The sequence below is a fragment of the Pseudophryne corroboree genome (genome assembly GCF_028390025.1).
Source record: "Pseudophryne corroboree isolate aPseCor3 chromosome 3 unlocalized genomic scaffold, aPseCor3.hap2 SUPER_3_unloc_45, whole genome shotgun sequence".
Lineage (NCBI taxonomy): Eukaryota > Metazoa > Chordata > Amphibia > Anura > Myobatrachidae > Pseudophryne > Pseudophryne corroboree.
This window is the reverse complement of record NW_026967536.1, coordinates 835,560-855,648: the sequence shown is the minus strand read 5'-3', so window position 1 is coordinate 855,648 and position 20,089 is coordinate 835,560. Positions and strand designations below refer to the sequence as shown.

At 47.0% G+C, this 20,089-nt stretch overlaps 2 protein-coding genes across 2 annotated transcripts in view; one reads left to right on the top strand and one right to left on the bottom strand.

Annotated features, from left to right (window-relative positions):
* The window catches only part of LOC134984260 (zinc finger protein ZFP2-like), a 30,298-nt gene extending 23,031 nt beyond the window's left edge, over positions 1–7,267 (bottom strand). Inside the window, exons 1-2 of the mRNA XM_063949883.1 lie at positions 7,160–7,267; positions 5,462–5,631 (exon numbers count right to left, since the gene is read on the bottom strand). The gene's annotated coding sequence lies outside the window, so the exon portion shown is untranslated. The remainder of the gene's footprint in view (positions 1–5,461; positions 5,632–7,159) is intronic.
* A 192-nt stretch (positions 7,268–7,459) lies between these two features.
* LOC134984266 (zinc finger protein 260-like) overlaps positions 7,460–20,089 on the top strand; it is a 121,239-nt gene continuing 108,609 nt past the window's right edge. Inside the window, exon 1 of the mRNA XM_063949893.1 lies at positions 7,460–7,544. The gene's annotated coding sequence lies outside the window, so the exon portion shown is untranslated. The remainder of the gene's footprint in view (positions 7,545–20,089) is intronic.

Genomic DNA, 20,089 nt, shown 5'->3' with positions numbered 1-20,089 from the left:
GTTCCCTGCATGTCCAAGAACTGCCTCCCAGGTACACATATACCTTAGCCCCTACAACTGAGGCTTCCCCCTGGTCAGCACCAGCCCTCAGTTGTGACACAAACTCCTCTTTCTAAAGGGCCCTACACACTAAAAGATTATCTGTCCAATCTGGCTGATTGGAAAAAAAATCTGGCAATGTCTGGGAGCAAATGGCAATTCACTATTTGCTCTCAAACATTGGGAAACAGACAAAAATGGACTTTAAGACAAATTGGTTAAGTTTGTTTCATTAAACCAATTTATCTGAACTGTTTTTGACCATTTTCTTGCTTTTGGGAGCAAATTGTTGATTGTCATTTGCTCCCAGACATTGCCAGATTTTCTTTCCAATCAGCCAGATTGGACAGATAATCTTTAAGTGTGTAGGGCCTTTAACTTCCTCTCTTGGCCTCACCCAATGGTCTGACATCACTACACACCAGAAGGGCCACTGCCTTGATCTTGTGTTCACCAGGCTCTGCTCAGTTTCTGAATTCATTAACACTCCTTTCCCTCTCTCTGATCACAACCTGATCACCTTCACAATCTCTTCTATTACTCTAAATTCTATGACACTAAAACCTAGCAAGCCTCCTCTAACCCGCAGAAATACTAACAATATACATTTTCAACAACTTTCCACTTCTCTGCAACAACTGCTCTCACCAATCTCTACATTTACCACACCTGACACTGCTGTATCCCACCTGCACAAGACCCTATGGATACAGAACAGGTCCAAATTCTAGGCTGCTGTTGTAAATAGCGTGATCTTTATTCTCTACATTCTACTATCTGCAGAGCAATAATAACTACTCCACAGAACTACAATAACATGTTACTATGGTGGATATATAGCAGTGATCGCAAAAACGCGATATAGCGCGTATTTTACCCTATAATGAGGATTGGTGACTCGCTTTTACAAAATGAGTGCATCCCTGGGGACGCGCTCCGTTGTAGGCAGTCCTGTTGCTCCTTTGATCTCTCCGCCGGGTCCCGCTGTCAATCTCGTGGCTTCTTTGAAGCCACGGCCAATCACAATAGTCTTCCTCTCAAACCCCTCCAGTAGCCGGGTTTCCGGGAGGACTGTTATACGGGGAGGAGGAGCTGTTGGTGCCTTTCACTCCCGTATGCAGCTGCGGCACCCGGAATACTCAGAAGGCGGACCGAACTGCGGCGTTAACAGGCTTTCTCGGCGGCCACCTGTCTCCTCCCCATCCCGATGCTGATATTCACTTCTCCCCCTCACCGCCGCGACCACTCAGGATGCGGGGGCATGCGCCGGTGAATTCCAAGGCTAGGCACGGCATCCGCAATGCTGAGTCCTGAGTGGTCGCGGCGGTGAGGGGTAGAAGTAAATAGCAACGCCGGAATGGGGAGGATACAGGTGGCCGCCGAGAAAGCCTGTTAACTGCGACCAGGTAATTAAGATGAAGAGTTTGACATGCAAGTTCATTTGTTTATCAGCGCAACGTACTGTGGCCCTTATTCTGTGCTTCATATGCTCATCTTTACACATGCATATTGTGCAATCGCGCCGCGGCTGAGAAACTGTAATACCACCAGGCTTAGTGTTAGACCCATCTAACCAGACCGCTAACCTATAGCGTCCCAGCTGCAGCAGCCTGCTCTCCATGCTGGAATTTAGTTCAACAACCAGACACCTACAGCACACCTCTCAAGTTTTTATGAGGTAAAACTGGGACAATAGCATACAGGCAAGCAAGTAGCGCCCCTGACCACTGCACCATTACATTCCCTAAAAGCACCCTGTACCCCATTTACCATTGCCCTCCTCTCTCTGCCTACATTAAGCCCTGTTGGGAGGTATGCTGCAGGTGGTTCATCTATGATCTATACCATACACAGCTGGGGTGACATGAATAACAGAAGGCGGCATCATGGAGACGTAGCTTTCACACAGAGGGGGCAGCCATTTTGTGAGGGTCAACCTACAATCAGAAAAAAGCAGTGCCTCAGATATCAGACATCGCACCAGCAGTAGTTGTACTGGAATACCAGTTGCCAATGGGGTTCACTACGATATGCCGGCGGTCGGGCTCCCGGTGACCAGCATACTGGCGTCAGGAGCCCGACCGCCGGGTTACCGACAGTGTGGCGAGCGCAAATGAGCCCCTTGCGAGCTCGCTGCGCTCGCCACTCTACGGGCACGGTGACGCGCGCCACACTATTTTATTCTCCCTCCAGGGGGGTCGTGGACCCCCACGAGGGAGAATAAGTGTCGGTATGCCGGCTGTCAGGATCCCGGCGCCGGTATACTGTGCGCCGGGATCCCGTCAGTCGGCATACAGAAGACCACCCCGCCAATGTCCCTTTATTATTGCCAACACCACTACCTTACAATACCTGACACCTCTACCAGCTATAATGGTTATTCTGCAATTTTATGTCTCAAGTGTCCCAACACCTCTTAGATTGTAAGCTCATTTGGGTAGGGCCAGGAACCAGAAAAACTGACTGAGGTTTCACCAACAAAGCAGCGCCGGGATGGGGAGGAGACAGGTGGCCGCCGAGAAAGCCTGTTAATGCCGCAGTTCGGTCCGCCTTCTGAGTATGCCGGGTGTTGCAGCTGCATACGGGAGTGAAAGGCACCAACAGCTCCTCCTCCCCGTCTAAGAGTCCTCCCGGAAGCCCGGCTACTGGAGGGGTTTGAGAGGGATGGCAACAGCTAACGATTAAAACACTGGGGGTGAGGGCAGTGCCCAGCATACACCAACACAAATGCACACATTGACCAGCATAGTTACCCCACCCCCATATACCCACACCCTCCATACACCCTCCAAAGCCACACAGTGCCATCACATGAACCCCACCAACCACACAGTGCCCATCATACACACACCCAATATCCACACATTGCCCATTACACACACCTCCAATACCCACACATTGCCCATTACACACACCCCCAATACCCACACATTGGCCATTATACACACTCACACAGTGCCAATTATACACACACCCAATATCCACACATTGCCCATTACACACACCCCCAATACCCACACATTGGCCATTATACACACTCACAGTGCCAATTATACACACACCCAATATCCACACATTGCCCATTACACACTCACACAGTGCCAATCATACGCACTCCCCACAACGTGTTCAGTGCCCATTATACACACACCCATCTGACACCCCCTCCACTGACACCCGTGATCACTGTGTCTGGGGACCACAACTGGGGCTTCGAGATGCTGGCTACAATGTGTCTAAGTGGTCACCTGGCACAATGTGTGTAACGTGCTCTACCTGGCGCAATGTGTATAACGTGCTCTGCCTGGCACAATGTGTGTAAATTGCTCTGCCTGGCGCAATGTGTGTAACGTGCTCTACCGGGCGCATTGTGTATAAAGTGCTCTACCTTGTGCAATGTTTATATTTGCTTTACCTGGTGCAATGTATATAACTAGCTCTTCTGGGCGCAATGTGTATAATAATGCGCTCTGCCTGGCACAATGTGTATAAAGTGCTCTACCTGGTGCAATGTGTATAAAGTGCTCTACCTGCTGCAATGTGTATAAAGTGCTCTACCTGGCGTAATGTGTATAAAGTGCTCTACCTGGTGCAATGTGTATAACGTGTTCTACCTGGCGCAATGTGTATAATGTGCTCTACCTGCTGCATTGTGTATAACGTGCTCTACCTGCTGCAATGTGTATAACGTGCTCTACCTGCTGCAATGTGTGTAACGTGCTCTACCTGGCGTAATGTGTATAAAGTGCTCTACCTGGCGTAATGTGTATAAAGTGCTCTACCTGGTGCAATATGTATAACGTGCTCTATCTGGCGCAATGTGTATAGGAGGTTCTACCTGGTGCAATCTGTATAAGCGGCATTACTGTGTGATGTAATGTGAATTGGCACTATTATGTGGCCACGCCCCTTCCCCATGAAGCCGCGCCCCTCAAATGTTGTGACGCGCCTTCGGCGCGCACTGCCTATGCTTTGCGGTCTAGTAAGGTGGAACACCAATTCACTTTTTGCCTAAGGGCACCAAAATGTCTAGTTACAGCCCAGCAGCACTGTCACCCCATCCCCCCACCTTGCAATACTTTTGTACTGTCCAAACAAGATTAAGATTAATAAGAACTTTCATTCCGATGGGACACAGAAAAAGACCGGTAGGACCCCAATTTTTGAAAGTGAGGGGTCCCTGGGACCCACTTTTTTTTGGGATCAGCGCGATCACTGTATAGAAGGTAATATTGACCCCAGATATCCTAGGTCAGGGATTTGTCCTCCTTATATCATCCTCCTTTGATTCAGGACTATCATTGGTGATTTGAGGGACCCCTCTACCCATGACAGCTCCCCAGCTGGTGGGACAAGTGTCCATCACCTAACACCAAAAGCAGATCCACTTTATCTTTTCTTTCTATTTATTTCTGAACTCTCATCAATGATTCAGGAGATGGTTGCATAATAATACAGATAACCTGCTATCCTACCTCACTGCTCATGCCCAATACCGTCCGATCTTGGAAGCAAAACAGTTGAGGGCCAGGTAAGTACCCGGTGGGGGACCACCAGGAATACCTGGTGCAGTAGGTTCAAAACTAGGAGAAACTCCTGTCTAACATTGACACCAGATTCAAACTTTTTCTATTATTCTAACTTGATTATCGGAGGCATCCCACCTAAAATCCACCATAGCCTATCTTCCAAACATAATCTTGATATACAGACTTTTGAGCCATTTTTGAGGCAAGGTTTGGAGATATTGTACTATTTAAACCAGTCTATCACAGTTTGTGTTTGGACAATAATTAAGTAATAAAAAAAATTCTCAACGCCAGATTGGATTGCATATATTCTAATTATAAATATGATATTTATTCTAAATATTTCACCGTTTATGCTTCCACTGCCAGATGCTTTTTAAATTTGTCTTATAATTGTTCTGTTTGATTAGTCTGTAATTGTTGTTTGTTTATTTGTTCTCAGAAGATTGAATAATTTCTTAATCATTTGTAATAAAATTCACAGAAAATTAAAACCAAGGTTTTAATAGGAAGCGCTGTCCAGTCACAACCAATTAGCACATATCATATTTATTATTTAAAAAAGAAAAAAGCAGCATATATGGCCATATATCCCACATAGATATACAAGAATATAATATAGTTAGCAATATAATAATCAATAAAAACTAGCATAAAAAAGTCTGATTTGTTAATCAGTTAGTAAGGGCATGCAATCTTGATATCGTCATCCATAGGCATTTATTATTGTGTTAGTCCATTAGTAAGTGGATCCAGACTATTCCGATATTAGTTTTGCAGAAAAACACTGGTAAGTTTAACTCCTACCTCCCGTATTTAGCAATTTTTCGGGGGCTATTGCAAATTAGAGACCAATGTTCAATGTATGCAAAAATGGATCCAATAGGACTTACAAGCCGGGGGAGCGCTCCCTCTCTCTCTTTCCAGCAGCGTGGGTGTGTGTAAACACTTGTTTCCAGCACGAGATGCGGCTTGTAGGAGCAGCAGCTCACAGCTCACACAGAGATTGCAGCCCGATCACGTGACGCATTTCTACGCCTCTCCACTTCCGGGTACTCGGCGGCTTCCTCAGACGTGTAATAAAAGTTAGGTTTTATTCTTTGGGAATATCTCATTATTTTTTCACAAGAGTGCGCCCACAAAGAAGTCTACTTTCTTTCTCTTGTCACTGTGACACTCCCAGGTCCCCCTCACCTCCACAGTCATGTCCCTGTATTATTACTATAGATATAAGTGATGTCAAAGTGACACTCACAGACTCCCTCACCTCCCCAGTCATGTCCCTGTATTATTACTATAGATATAAGTGATGTCAGTGACACTCACAGACTCCCTCACCTCCCTAGTCATGTTCCTGCATTATTACTGTAGATATAAGTGATGCCACTGTGATATTCCCAGATCCCCTCACCTCCCCAGTCATGTTCCTGCATTATTACTGTAGATATAAGTGATGTCACGGTGATATTACCAGATCCCCCTCACCTCCCCAGTCATGTACCTGTATTATTACTATAGATATGTGATGTCACTGTGACATTCCCAAGAGTGTGATATACATTTGCTTCATACTGCCTCAATTATCATCTGTTACACATGCCAGGGATATTATGGTCTCTGCTTTAATATATCCTAGAATTTGAGCAAAATTTTCAATCCCCACAATTACATATAATAATAATAATAATAATAATAATAATAATAATAATAATAATAATAATAAACAACACTAAAGGCTGCACCCCAGTATAAAAATAATAAAATATGTCTTTATTAACAGGACACCACATGTTGCTCCTCCTGTATAATAATAATAAAGGGACACCACAGGCTACTCCCCCTATATTATAATAACAGGACACCACAGGCTGCTCCCCCTGAAGAAGAATAATAACAGGACACCACAAGCTGCTCCTCCTGTATAATAATAATAACAACAGGACACCACAAGCTGCTCCCACTGTATAATAATAATAATAATAATACAAGGACACCACAGGCTGCTCCTCCTGTATAATAATAACAACAGTACACCACAGGCTGTTCCTCCTGTATAGTAATAATAACAGGACACCACAGGCTGCTCCCCCTGTATAGTAATAATAACAGGACACCACAGGCTGCTCCCCCTGTATATTAATAATAACAAGACACCATAGGCTGCTCCCCCTGTATAATAATAACAACAGGACAACACAGGCTGCTCCCCCTGTATAGTAATAACAACAGGACACCACAGGCTGTTCCTCCTGTATAGTAATAATAACAGGACACCACAGGCTGCTCCCCCTGTATAGTAATAATAACAGGACACCACAGGCTGCTCCCCCTGTATATTAATAATAACAAGACACCATAGGCTGCTCCCCCTGTATAATAATAACAACAGGACAACACAGGCTGCTCCCCCTGTATAGTAATAACAACAGGACACCACAGGCTGCTCCCCCTGTATATTAATAATAACAAGACACCATAGGCTGCTCCCCCTGTATAATAATAACAACAGGACAACACAGGCTGCTCCCCCTGTATAGTAATAATATCAGGACACCACAGGCTGCTCCCCCTGTATAGTAAGACGCCATTACCTGATCTCCACGGACACTGCGAGGCTGCAGCAGTCGATGAAAACTAATTTCCTGTATGTGGAACGCACTGTCCGGAAGTAAGGTGGACCGCACAGGCCGGAAGTAGGGTGTGATTGGCACAGGCGCTTCCTGGTGACTGGACCCTCCCCTCCTACAGCCCGGCCACAGCCCCGCCCTCTGTAATGACTAATACCATATATGTCCTCAGTGCAGGAGGCCGGCGGCCATTTTCTTGTAGACCAGTCCGGCAGCAGCAATAGGTTCCCTGGCAGTGTAGTGACGTCAGGAGCGGCGGCCATTTTCCCTGGTCTGAGCTCCGCCTTCCTTCTATCATTCCCACAAGGCAGCAGGAGCAGAGAGCAGCCATTGCTGTGTCTGGCAGCAGGTAATGATATTATTATTATTATTCTATAGGCTGAGCAGCTCTGGTGTCAGGTTCTGTACTACAGGGGGAGCAGCCTCTGGTGCCTTGTTATAGTGCAGCTGGAGCAGCCTCTGGTGCTGCATTATCCCTGTACAGGTGGCTGACACTATAGTGTCCTATTACTGTAATACAGGTGGCGCAGACCCCGCCGCTACCGTAATACAGGTGGTGCAGACCCCGCCGTTACCGTAATACAGGTGTCGCAGACCCCACCGTTACCGTAATACAGGTGGCTCAGACCCCGCCGTTACCGTAATACAGGTGGCGCAGACCCCGACGTTACCGTAATACAGGTGGCGCAGACCCCGCCGTTACTGTAATACAGGTGGTGCAGACCCCGCTGTTACCGTAATACAGGAGGCGCAGACCCCGCTGTTACCGTAATACAGGTGGTGCAGACTCCACCTTTACTGTTCTGTCCTGTGGCATTGTACTATACAGGGGGAGCGGCCTGTGTTGTCATAGTATACAGGGGTAGCATCCTGTGCTTTCATAGTATACAGGGGGAGCGTCCTGTGTTGTCCAAATATATGGGGGTTGGTCTGTACTATCATTGTATACAGGGGGAGCGGCCTGTGTTGTCATAATAATTGGGGGGTGGCCTGTGTTGTCATAATATACAGGGGTAGCATCCTGTGTTGTCATAGTATACAGGAGGAGTGGTCTGAGTTGTCATAATATACAGGGGTAGCATCCTGTGCCATCATAATATACAGGAGGAGTGGCGTGTTGTCATAATATACAGGGGTAGCATCCTGTGCTGTCTTAATATACAGGGGGAGCGACCTGTGTTGTCATTATATATGGGGGTGGCCTGTGTTGTCATAGTATACAGGGGGAGCGTCCTGTGTTGTCATAGTATACAGGGGTAGCATCCTGTGCTGTCATAGTATACAGGAGGAGTGGCCTGTGTTGTCATAATATACATGGGTAGCATCCTGCGCCATCATAGTATACAGGAGGAGCGGCGGGTGTTGTCATAATATACGGGGGAGTGGCCTGGGTTGTCATAATATACAGTGGTAGATTCCTGTGCTGTCATAGTATGCAGGGGGAGCAACCTGTGTTGTCGATAGTATACAGGAGGAGTGGTCTGAGTTGTCATAATATACAGGGGGAGCATCCTGTGCCATCATAAGATACAGGAGGAGTGGCGTGTTGTCATAATATAGAGGGGTAGCATCCTGTGCTGTCATAATATACAGGGGGAGCGACCTGTGTTGTCATAATATACAGGAGGAGTGGCGTGTTGTCATAATATACAGGGGTAGCATCCTGTGCTGTCATAGTATGCAGGAGGAGCAGCTTGTGTTGTCATTATATATGGGGGGTGGCCTGTGTTGTCATAGTATACAAGAGGAGTGGTCTGAGTTGTCATAATATACAGGGGTAGCATCCTGTGCTGTCATAGTATACAGGAGGAGCGGCCTGTGCTGTCATAATATACAGGGGGAGCGACCTGTGTTGTCATAATATACAGGAGGAGTGGCGTGTTGTCATAATATACAGGGGTAGCATCCTGTGCTGTCATAGTATGCAGGAGGAGCAGCTTGTGTTGTCATTATATATGGGGGGTGGCCTGTGTTGTCATAGTATACAAGAGGAGTGGTCTGAGTTGTCATAATATACAGGGGTAGCATCCTGTGCTGTCATAGTATACAGGAGGAGCGGCCTGTGCTGTCATAATATACAGGGGGAGCGACCTGTGTTGTCATAATATACAGGAGGAGTGGCGTGTTGTCATAATATACAGGGGTAGCATCCTGTGCTGTCATAGTATGCAGGAGGAGCAGCTTGTGTTGTCATTATATATGGGGGGTGGCCTGTGTTGTCATAGTATACAAGAGGAGTGGTCTGAGTTGTCATAATATACAGGGGTAGCATCCTGTGCTGTCATAATATACAGGGGTAGCATCCTGGGCTGTCATAGTATACAGGGGTAGCATCCTGGGCTGTCATAATATACAGGGGGAGCATCCTGTGCTGTCATAATATACAGGGGGAGCGACCTGTGTTGTCATAATATACAGGAGGAGTGGCGTGTTGTCATAATATACAGGGGTAGCATCCTGTGCTGTCATAGTATACAGGAGGAGCGGCCTGTGCTGTCATAATATACAGGGGTAGCATCCTGGGCTGTCATAGTATGCAGGGGGAGTGGCCTGTGCTGTCATAATATATGGGGGGTGGCCTGTGTTGTCATAGTATACAGGTAGAGTGGCCTGTGTTGTCATAATATACAGAGGGAGTGGCCAGTGTTATAATATACAGGGGGGAGTGGCCTGTGTGTCATAATATACAGTATAATATACAGGGGTAGCATCCTGTGCTGTCACAGTATACAGGGGGAGTGGACTGTTTTGTTATAATATACAGGGGGAGCGGCCTGTGTTGTCATTATATACAGGTGGAGTGGCCTGTGCTGTCATAGTATACAGGGGGATCATCTCAGTTTCGAGTTGGTGCCTGCAGTAGCAGATCACCGAACAGGAGGGCAGCACTGGGCAGCCCTGAAAAGCTTTTCTCTTGCGTCCTAGTGGATACTGGGGTCTATTACTTTAGTACCATGGGGTATAGATCGGTTCCACTATAGTAGTGGTTCTCAAACTCGGTCCTCAGGACCCCACGCAGTGCATGTTTTGCAGGTAACCCAGCAGGTGCACAGGTGTATTAATTAATCACTGACACCTTTTAAAAGGTCCACAGGTGGAGTTAATTATGTCACTTGTGATTCTGTGAGGAGACCTGCAAAACATGCACTGTGTGGGGTCCTGAGGACCGAGTTTGAGAACCTGTGCACTCTAGCCTGGCACTTAAAAACTTTTAGTGTGTATGTGTGTGCTGGCTCCTCCCCTCTTTGCCCCTTCCACCAGATTCAGTGTAGAAAAATGTGCCCAAGGAACCGGATGCATTTCTCTGGAGCTACAGAAAGTTTCCATTATTTTTATTGTATTTTATTATGTTCAGGTAGCTCTGGTTGGCAGACAGACCACCTGCTTCATGGGACTAATGGTGTGTACACACGGCGAGATTTTTTCAGTAGCTAAAAGAGAGAGACAGATACCAAGAAAGCTTCTCAGCTCCCTCTAGTGGTTTCACTAAGAAATGTAAAATCCTCAGAGGTTTTTAACTACGTTTCCCCTCCCAGCTGAGGGCAGGAAGGTATGGAACATCCCCCCCCCCCTCCTCCCATCAGTCGGTATCCAGGGGCTATATACCTGAACGAGCCGGCTGACCATAACAATGAGACCATGCTCAAGGCAATTTATACAGCAGCACAACAGCACAACACCCCAGGGGTGGAATTCCAGGGCGGTAGTCAAGTGGTCTGATATGGTTATTGAGTTTATACTCTCTGGTCATTACTCTGCTCCAACATATACAGAATGCTGCAAATTTTATGAGCGAGGCTATTAAAGATCTTCCCTTTCTGCAGCGGGGTACACTGGTATTCCACAGGGAATAACATTGGGGTGTAGAGTTGGATCTTGATTTGAGGCACCAACAGGCTAAAGCTTTGACTGTTCCCAGGATGCATAGCGCCGCCTCCTCTATAACCCCGCCTCCAGGCACTGGAGCGCAGTCTGTAAGTTGGTGCCTGCAGTGCAGCTAACGAGTGCGGTCCGCTACTAAATTTAATTGGGAAAAATCTTTACAGGCATATATCTGCCCTATCAGTTAGATTGAATATTTAACACACAGTTTATTTGTCTGTAACCACAGTATTTAAAAAAAAAAAAACATTCGATGTGTAACAGCTTGTGATATGGTTAATAAGTTTCAATTATACTGAACATGTGGTTAGGAATATTGCTGAGCCAGTGGAATTGACGGCTCTCATGCAAATAATAGCCAAGGAGTGGATTATAATTAGATGCGAGTATAAGAAGTACATCCACGTCTGTCCTCTATCAATTAAGTAGGCAATTTATGCATATTCACATAGTGAGTGCGTCTGAATTAGGACAATCAGTCCTAGGGATATAATAGTTATATGCCGAGATTTTACATCAGTATTAACTTAATTATTTATTTATTTTTGGATTTGACATTGGGAGATATGGATAATTATTGAACACGTGTTACCTATGACAGTGTCTGATATGCAATGTGTTTGAACATTCTCCTTTTTATTTTAGATTGGTAAGAAATAAAAGTTAAGTTTTAATATTATTCATAAATTCTCTATATATTATATCATTTGTCATTTCATAAGAGTGCTCCAAAAAAGGAATTTTCTTTGAGGCTAGTCCTCACAATATTTTGGTACATACATAGCTTTACTTAGTATTGCTAGTCCAGTGCAGTTTTATTATTGTTTGTAATAATTTCTGCATTGCACATGTGACTGTGTGTGCCTATTGCTGCTGTGTGGTTTCCCTTCTGTGTATCTCACACATATTGCTATCCCTATATTCTGTACCCTGAGGGGGGCTAAGTGCGTCAGGGTCCTATATAGTATTTCACAGGATATACTACATTGGTATTTTTCTCTGTGTATTTCAGTCACCATATAGCACTTAAATCCTCTGTTTGTGTTCTGCATCTGCAGTCTCACTCCATAGGGGGTGTTTGTCTGGTACTTTGTCTGGCTATGTTGTACTGTTACGTCCTAAGGCTACGTTTCTAAATAATGTCTGCTTCACAGGACGGGAGATCCGTGGCTGGTCCTGCGTCATGCAGTGTTGACGCCGCGGATACACCTGAGGAAGATATTCCAGCTCAGGGTTCAGGTGTCGGGGGTCCAGTACCCTTCAGTCAGCCTCCAGCACCGGTGGCACACCAAGACCCACCTTGGTCTGCTTTTTCTAATTACTGACTACGCTAGTAACGAGACTTACGCCCCCTGTGGGACCTCCTGTGCTATAGCAGCTACATATTGTCCCTGCAGTTACTCCGCCATGGGCAGATACTCTGTCAACTCAGTTACAGCAATTAAATCAGTCTCTGGTTAAATAAAAACCTAACCCTCGCCCTCCTAGGACCAAAGGGTCATCTAAGCGGGCCATTACTTCCACACAATCCACGCATGTTTCGGGTACTTCATCCGATGAAGATGGTGTATATACTGACCCATCAGACACTGATGCAGCTGCTTCTGATGGGGAATCTATTACACAGATGGATGTTCCTGACCTCTTGGAGGCTATCAGGCTGATTCTTCAGCTTGATGATGAGTCTGAAGCTCCGGATACGAAACCCGATAAGTTCAAACATCAGAAGGTCACTAAATTAGTTTTGCCCCATTCTGACCATTTAGTTGACATACATCAGGAATCCTGGGAGTCTCCAGGTCAGAAATTCTCCCTGTCTAAGAAAATACTAGCTCGTTATCCCCTCGCTGTAGAGTTAAGTAAAAATTGGGAAACCGCCGCCGGTGGACTCGCATGTTGCGCGTCTGGTGGTGTCATCTACTCTGCCTGTCACTACCGTCACCTCTCTGAAGGAACCGACGGATAAGTGCATGGAAGGTAGCTCAAAGTCTATTTACACTGTTGCGGGTGCTGTGCATAGACCTACTGTAGTGGCTTCTTGGGCTGCGAAGGCTATTAAAGCCTGGATTCAAGAAGTTGAAGTGGAGCTACCTTCTAATTTTCTGATATTGTCAGACAGTGTCTTTCATATTTTATCACAGCCTCTCATTATATTCAGGAGGCGGCATCTGATGCCGGTGTCCTGGCGGCCAAAGCGTCTACTACGTCCATTCCGGCACGCCGGATTCTGTGGTTGCGGTCCTGGTCTGTGGATCTGGACTCTAAAAAGACCTTGGAGGTCATCCCTTTTAAGGGAGACATCCTTTTTGGGGAAGATCTGAACAAGATTGTTGCTGACTTATCGTCTGCTAAAACTGCATGTCTGCCGAGTACTAATCCTTCGGCTCCGAAGGCTAAAAGTATCATCTTTTGTTCCTTTCGACCTCCAAGTAAAGCAAAGTGTCAGGCGTACCCGAAACAGGTTCACACCTCCAAATCCACTAAGCCCAAACCTAAACGTTCCTGGGCTCCCCGTCAGCCTGCTTCCAAACCAGATAAGCCTGCTGCATACCGGGGCGGGCCTCCCCCTGGGGGATCCCAGGGTGGGAGGCCGACTTCTACGGTTTGCTCAGGTATGGTTACAGACCACTTCGGACGCCTGGGTAAGGAAAGTCGTCACTCACGGATACGCCATCTCTTTCAAGAAGCGTCCCCCTCGCCAGTTTTGCTCAACAAATATCCCTTTTGGATCTGGTGAAAGCAAAAACTCTCCATTTGGTGGTACAATTCCTACTGGACACAGGAGTGATAGTGCCGGTGCCTCTGGCTCAGAGAGGCAGGGGGTACTATTCAACATTGTTCCTAGTTCCGAAACCGAATGGTTCTTCCCGGAACATTCTCAACCTCAAGTCTTTGAGCAAATTTGTGAAGGTATCCAAGTTCCGTATGGAAACTCTTCGCTCTATTGTTCTGGCCTTGGAGCCCATGGACTATTTGGTATCCCTGGACATACAGGATGCTTACCTACATATACCTATTGCCATGTCGCATCAGCAATACCTGCGGTTTGCTATTGGCAACGTACATTATCAATTCCAGGCCTTACCTTCTGGACGGACCACGGCTCCGCAAATCTTCACAAAGGTCATGGCGGTTATGACGGCTCTGCTCCGCCGTCATGGTATCAGGATCCTGCAGTATCTGGATGACTTGTTGATCCTGGCAAACTCCCTAGAGGTCTCCTCCGTCATCTGGAATTGACGGTCCAATTCCTACAAGCACATGGGTGGCTCATCAACTGGAAGAAATCCTCCCTGGTCCCTGCTCAGAGCATGGTGCACCTGGGGGCATTGTTGGACACACACAACCAACGGTTGTTCTTGTCCCAAGAGAAGGTCCTGAAGCTTCAGGACAAGATAAGATACTTCCTCGGCTATGCATGTACTTGGCCTCATGGTGTCAGCTTTCGACATGGTAGAGTATGCTCTATTTCACTCTCGTCCTCTGCAGAAGCTAATCCTTGCCAAGTGGGATGGCCTGCCTCACCGGATCAGATCTCACATGATCTCCTTTACTCCGGAAGTTCATCTGTCACTGAGCTGGTGGCTACAGGACCAACAATTGAGCAGGGGTTGTCCCTTCTGGATCTCCAAATGGGTCCTTATAACGATGGATGCCAGTCTGCGGGGTTGGGGCGCGGTGTTGGAGAAACACTCTCTTCGGGGTCGGTGAAACAGGGAGGAATCTCTCCTCCCGATAAATATTCTAGAGATGCGGGCAGTGTTCAATGCTTTGAAACTGGCCCTGCCTCTGGTACAGAACAGGCCTGTTCAAGTACAGTCGGACAATGCCACCACGGTGGCGTACATAAATCGTCAAGGCAGCATGCGAAGCCGCATGGCAATGATGGAAGTGTCAAAGATTCTTCAATGGGCGGAACGCCATCTGCCAGCCAAATCGACAGTCTTCATTCCAGGGGTCCTCAACTGGTAAGTGGACTTCCTCAGTCGGCATGACGTACACGCCGGAGAGTGGAGCCTTCAGTCAGAAGTATTTCAACTCCTAGTGGACAAGTGGGGCCTACCAGATGTAGACCTGATTTTGTCTCGACACAATCACAAGGTTCTGGTCTTCGGTGCAAGAACAAGGGATCTTCAAGCAGCATTCGTGGACGCACTGGCAATTCCATGGAACTTTCGGCTGCCGTACGTGTTCCCTCTGCTGTCATTTCTGCCCAGGGTGATAAGGAAGTTCAAGCAAGAAGGAGGAATCCTACTTCTGATCGCTCCAGCGTGGCCCAGACGGCATTGGTTCCCAGACCTACAGGGTCTCTCGATAGAGCGTCCTCTTCTGCTTCCGCAACACCCACACCTCCTTGTTCAGAGCCCCTGTGTCTACCAGGATTTGGGCAGTATGGCTTTGATGGCGTGGCTATTGAAGCTTCAGTTCTAAGGGCCTAAGGTTTTTCTGAGGCGGTCATTCAAACGATGTTGAAAGCCCGTAAACTGGCTTTGGCTTGGATTTATTATAGAGTCTGGAATTCTTACTTCACCTGGTGTGCGCTAAGAATTTTGATGCATACAAGGTCAGTACTGCCAACCTGTTGGCGTTTCTACAACAGGGCCTGGAATCAGGCCTTCGTCTGGCCTCCCTCAAGGTTCATGTTTCGGCCTTGTCGGTGTTGTTTCAGAGAAAAATTGCGACTGTGCCTGAACGTTCATACCTTCAGTCGGGGTGTTTTACGCATTCAACCTCCCTATGTTCCTCCTGTGGTTCCTTGGGATTTGTTGGTTGTTCTGGATGCCCCCCAAGAGTCTCCGTTTTAACCTCTTGAGTCTGTGGACCTTAAATGGCTTACGCTTAAGGTCTGGTTTTTGCTGGCTATTGCCTCTGCTAGATGGGTTTCAGACTTGGGTGCCTTATCCTGTAGGTCTCCCTTCCTGATTTTTCACCATGACCGTGCGGTTCGTAGAACTCGCCCTGGTTATCTACCGAAGGTGGTGTCATCTTTCCACCTTAACCAAGAGATTGTGGTTCCGACCTTTATCTCTCCTGATTTGTCCTCCAAAGAGCGGACTTTGGATGTGGTACGGGCTCTCCGCATCTATATGAAGAGAACCGCCTCCCTTCTGATCTGATTCTCTCTTTGTTCTGTTTGGTTTTCATAAATGTGGCTGGCCTGCGAATAAGCAGACCTTGGCCAGATGGATTAGAATGGTGATTGCACAAGCTTATGTACAGGCTGGACTTCCTACTCCTGCTACTATCAAGGCAGACTAGATGGGCCAAGTGGTTCTTATCTGCCGTCAAATTCTATGGGTATATGCAATTCCGGACGAATTGCGTCTTTTTTTCGCCCATTTTTAAATTCGACACAATTCGACCGTCGAATCCCGGCCGGCAGGTGCCGGAATTCGACATATTCAATTAAAAATGTATTCGACAGTCCCGCTATCGAAAAACGGACCAATTGATGGATAAGTGCGTCCTGGATTCGACTTTTCGGACGGCACAAAAATGGTTAAAAAACCCTAAAAAAAAATGCGTGGGGTCCTGCCTCCTAAGCATAACCAGCCTCGGGCTCTTTGAGCCGGTCCTGGTTGTAAAAATACGGGGGGGGGAATGGACAGGGGATCCCCCATCTTTTTAGAACCAGCACTGGGCTCTGCATCCGGTCCTGGTGAAAAAAATACGGGGGACAAAAAGCGTAGGGGTCCCCCGTATTTTTAACACCAGCACCGGGCTCCACTAGCTGGAGAGATAATGCCACAGCCGGGGGACAAATTTATACCGGTCCCTGCAGCCGTGGCATTAAATCCCCAACTAGTCACCCCTGGCCGGGGTACCCTGGAGGAGTGGGGACCCCTTAAATCAAGGGGTCCCCCCCCTCCAGCCACCCAAGGGCCAGGGGTGAAGCCCGAGGCTGTCCCGCCCCCCCCCCCCCCCATCCATGGGCTGCGGATGGGAGGCTGATAGCCTTGTGTTAAATAAAAGAATATTGTTTTTGCAGAAGAACTACAAGTCCCAGGAAGCCTCCTCCACAAGCTGGTACTTGGAGAACCAGAAGTACCAGCATGCGGGGGTAAAACGGGCCTGCTGGTACCTGTAGTTCTTCTGCAAAAAAAATACCCAAATAAAAACAGAACACGCACACCGTGAAAGTAAAACTTTTATTACATACATGCCGACACACACATACTTACCTCTGTTCACACGCCGACTCATTCCACGTCTCCAAGTAGAATCCGGGGTACCTGAAAATAAAATTATACTCGCCTAATTCCAGTGTGTCCTGTTCTTTTTTTGTAATCCACGTACTTGGCAAAAAATCAAACCGCATTCCCAATCCACACGGACTGAAAGGGGTCCCATGTTTACACATGGGACCCCTTTCCCCGAATGCTGAGACCCCCCGTGACTCCTGTCACAGAGGGTCCCTTCAGAGAGACCCACAAGCAGTGGCGGTAGACGCTCTGACAACTCCGTGGGTCTACCAGCTGGTGTACCTGTTTCCTCCACTTCCAATGATTCCAAGAATTCTAAAAAGAATAAAAAGGGTAAAGGTTTAAGCAATCCTCATTGCTCCAGACTGGCAATGAAGGGCCTGGTATATGGATTTTCTCGAGATGCTCCTCAAAGATCCGTGGCCTCTACCTCTTCGCAAGGATCTTCTACAACAGGGCCCGTTCGTCTATCAAGACTTACCACGGCTACGTTTAACGACATATAAGTTGAATGGCTGATTCTAGCCAGGAGAGGGATTCCTGACAAGGTAATTCCAACTATGATCCAAGCTATAAAGGGGTTAACGGAGTGGTCCCAAACTGTGTGCCTAGGCACCCTGGGGTGCCTCGGGACACTTGTAGTGGTGGCCTGGGTTGGTGATCCAGGACCAATTAAAATTATTTTTGGTCAATGTAATAGGCAAAAGCAGTGCTGGTGGCTTTGAAATCATAAAATATGTGGATAAACAGGAGCAAATCTTGTCCTTCACCACATAGTTGAACCTAAGGATGACATATAAGCACAATTTACTTAACGTATTCTATTTTTCTTAAGTTCTTAATAAGAAACCTTGGGCCTAGGGGTGGCGTGAAAAAAAATTCTGATACTCTAGGGCGCCGTGATTCAAAAAAGTTGGGGAACCACTGGGTTAATGTGTAAACATTGCCATCGTATCTGGAGGAAATATGTCTCTTGGTATGAGAGCAGACAATGGCCTTCATTCCGAGTTGTTCGCTCGGTAATTTTCTTCGCATCGCAGCGATTTTCCGCTAATTGCTAAGAAGTTTGGTATTTTACTCCCGGCATTACGAGGTTTTTTTCTTCGTTCTGGTGATCGTAGTGTGATTGACAGGAAGTGGGTGTTTCTGGGTGGAAACTGGCCATTTTATGGGAGTGTGTGAATAAATGCTGCCGTTTCTGGGAAAAAAGCGGGAGTGGCTGGAGAAACGGGGGAGTGTCTGGGCGAACGCTGGGTGTGTTTGTGACGTCAAACCAGGAACGAAACTGACTGAACTGATCGCAATGGCAGAGTAAGTATCGAGCTACTCAGAAACTGCAAAGAAATTTCTAATCGCAATTTAAAGACTCTTTCTTTCGCAATTTTGCTAAGCTTAGATTCACTCCCAGTAGGCGGCGGCTTAGCGTGTGCAATGCTGCTAAAAGCAGCTTGAGAGCGAACAACTCGGAATGAGGGCCAATATTCTGCGGTGGAATTTCATCTCGGACGTTTCCTGCTTTTTCTGCAGTTGGGAGTGGATGTGGCGCTACGTATAGGCTCCATAAAAGTCCAGATTTCGGCCTTGTCTATTTTCTTTCAGAAACAATTGGCTTCTCTCTCTGAGGTCAAGATGTTCTTGAAAGGTGTTCTGCACATCCAACTTCACTTTGTGCCTCCCACGGCACCTTGGGATCTCAACTTGACTGGTTTGTACCGTTACAGAAGGTGGAGATGTAAAGTACCTTAAGTGGAAGACCACTACACTGTTGACATTGGCTTTGGTTAGACGTATGTCGGAGTTGGGGGCGTTGTCTTACAAGAGCCCCTACCTGATTTTCCATGAGGACAGAGCTGAACTCAGGCCTCGTCAGGAATTTCTTCCTAAGGTGGTGTTGGCGTTTCACATCAACCAACCTATTATGGTCTCGGTTGTTACGGACACCTCTATTACTTAAGAGTCTTTGGATGTTGTAAGGGTTTTGAAGGTGTATGTTAAGAGAACAGCTCATCACAGGAAATCAGACTTGCTGTTCATTCTCTATGATCCCAATAAAATTGGGTGTCCTGCTTCAAAGCAGTCAATTGCACGCTGGATCAGGCTCACTATCCAGCATGTTAATTCCACGGCAGGCTTGCCGGTTCCAAAATCTGTTCAGGCCCTCTCTACTAGGTCGGTGGGTTCTTCTTGGCCAGCTGCCCTGGGTGTCTCGGCTTTACAGCTCTGCCGAGCAGCTACTTGGTCAGGTTGGAACAGGTTTGCAAAGTTTTACAAGTTCGATACTTTGGCCTCTGAGGACCTTCAGTTTGGTCAATCAGTTCTGCAGGAACCTCAGCACTCTCCCAGACGGTATGGGAGCTTTGGTACAACCCTATGGTACTGAATGGATTCCCAGTATCCCCTAGGACATAAGAGAAAATAGGATTTTAATTTCCTACCGGTAAATGCTTTTCTCGTAGTCCGTAGGGGATACTGGGCACCCGCCCAGTGCTTTGTTCTTCCTGCGCTATTGCTTGGTTAAGTAATGTTGTTCGGTTCAGGTGTTGCTGTCTCTGTTTCAGGTTTGGTTAGCATGGCTTTCCTCTTGTTTTATGTGTGCTGGTTCGTAATCTCACCACTTTGCTTATCTATCCTTCTCTTGAAGTATGTACATCTCCTCGGGCACAGTTTTCTAGACTGAGTCTGGTAGGAGGGACATAGAGGGAGAAGCCAGCGCACACTATCAAATTCTTAAAGTGCCCAAGAGTCAAAGAGAGGTGGGGCAGGATTTCCATACACAGGAGATACCCTGTTCGGATCAAAATTGAATAAG